At 45.2% G+C, this 2,500-nt stretch overlaps 1 protein-coding gene across 1 annotated transcript in view; it reads right to left on the reverse strand.

Moving 5' to 3' along the window:
- LOC130380131 (calcium-binding protein 5-like) overlaps positions 1-2,500 on the reverse strand; it is an 18,412-nt gene that overhangs the window by 3,513 nt on the left and 12,399 nt on the right. The window lies entirely within an intron of this gene.

The raw sequence follows: 2,500 nt of genomic DNA on the forward strand, positions 1-2,500 counted from the left end.
CACGCACGCACGCACGCACGCACGCACGCACGCACGCACGCACGCACGCACACACACACACACACACACACACACACACACACACACACACACACACACACACACACACACACACACACACACACACACACACACACACAGGAAAGCACACAAGCCCACACACACAAAGTGACACACATGCAGTTATGCACACAAGCACACACACTCGTTGAAATATTCAAACTGTGAAGTGAAGTTATGATGGAGTCATATGTTTATGATTTTTCTGTCCCTCAGTTACGGTTTTCCGCCGGTTTTAATTCCATGTTCAACAGCCTGAGCAGAATTATTATAACACGATTATTTGGCTTTGAACTGATTGACTGTCATAATCTTTTACCCCAAATTGCTAGACAAGCTTTGCCCAATCCTACTCCCACTGCAGTTGGTATGTTCAGCATAACTCGGCTCAACCAACACACACACGCACGCACGCACGCATACGCATACGCACACGCACACGCACACACACACACACACAGACACGCACACACACACACACTCACACAGACACGCACACACACACCCACACGCACGTCAAACATCATGTGGGATATTTAACATCAACAAACAAGCTAATTCCGGAGAAACATCAGAAACATCAGAAACATCAGATTACCACGGGTATCAACTGCCGTGGGACCCAGCGCGGAACTAGATCTGGAAACCGGACTTGTGGCCAGGTTACGCAACAGAACACATGTACACGCTGTGTCAAAGCAGCAGGGGTGTGTCTAGTGGCTGCGGATGCCAGGACTACAACAGGGATTAGCAAGAAAAACACCACCACCGTGCAACTCCACCTGCATGTTCAAACCAGCAGCTCAGACCAGAGGACACAGCCATAATCCCATTACACTATCCATACTTTCCCATGCTGATGAAACGCTGAATGTATATTTTCGTTGGCCCACTAATATTTACCCCCCACCCCCCTGTTTAACAATCGATGTAACCCTATTGGACACTGCAAAACCTAAACATCGTTTTTTCTTTTTTTCCCACTTCAATGCATTTACAGAATGCCGGTTCTAAACAGAGAGACTACAGGCTAGGATTAGTGGTATGGGGCAGAGAGAAAGGGGGATTATAGAGGTAAATGGTATTACAAATGATGGCGGCTTAGCCTGTTGGGGTATTTTGGTTGAGTTTGTCTTCTGCTGCGATTATTTATTTCTCTCGCATTGTCTTATGTTGTGGTTGTCTGCCTGATTGGACACACACACACAGACACAATTACACACAATTACACACACAAACACACACACACACACACACACACACACACACACACACACACACACACACACACACACACACACACACACACACACACACACACACACACACACACACACACACACACACACACAGACACACACACTTCTGCATTTCACTGTTTTATGAAAAGTATAAATTCAGCCAAGCCAAATGTTGTTAATGATGCCAAATGTAATGGAAGCTTCGGCCAACATCCCACTCAAAGATATTACCAAAAATGACCCACGGGGGAATTTGGGTCCTTCTTTCGTTGTGGACATTTTGGGGAACAAAGTGTATTAAAGGATTAATAAAAAGTAATAGATATGAACCTGTCACTATCCTCCATCTCATCACCTTTACTGTAGAACCACTGCTGTTGGAAAAATACATTTTATGTTTTAGTTTTTCTTTCACAGTTAAAAGTGCAGGCGTAAAACCATATAAAAAAAGTGATGTAGTTTCCCTCTCTTCAAATGCTTCTATATTCACCCTGGAGTTTCTACTCACCCTGAGAGGGCATAACGTTTCCATATCCCTGAACATACTGCACACACAACGTTCCTCCTCATTATAGTAGAGTGTGTGCATTACCCGCGTATCACACTCTGCCCTCTAGACCACGCTCCAAGGTCGTCCAATCACCGAGCGGATGAAAAGGCTCCCTGGAGCACCTCGTTACCAGCCTCCACCTCGTTAATGGCGTACAATTAGCCGCCGCTGTCGACGTGTTCAGGAAATTGGTTTCCTTATTGATCGGCACCATCTCGCCGGGCGTCCGCGTGACACATCCACCAGGAGCGGGAAGAGTGAGGCAGAGGCGTCGGACTCATCTCAGAAGTTCAGGGTTCAACATGTAAATGGGATTGCTCTATCCTCAGCCTCTCTATTCAAAGCCTTGAATGAGCCTCGATGTGAGCACTACTACCTCCTCCTCGTCTGTTCTGTCTACTGGAGTTTGATTCATATTCTTAATCAGAGTTGTTTTGCTGTATTGATTTGAATGAAACTAATCACCTACGTTCCAAGATGATCTTTCCATAGTTTCTGCTTCCTCCCGCTTTTCAAATTAAGGTTAATCTAGCCGTGACATGTTGTGTATTTATACATATGCAGACATGTTTGTAAGTCGATGAGTCGGACCAAGGTGAAACATATTCAATTCATAAAATGAAGGTAAATAAACAGAGCACAACTTCAG

This window comes from Gadus chalcogrammus, chromosome 3, assembly GCF_026213295.1.
Source record: "Gadus chalcogrammus isolate NIFS_2021 chromosome 3, NIFS_Gcha_1.0, whole genome shotgun sequence".
In the NCBI taxonomy this organism is placed as follows: domain Eukaryota; kingdom Metazoa; phylum Chordata; class Actinopteri; order Gadiformes; family Gadidae; genus Gadus; species Gadus chalcogrammus.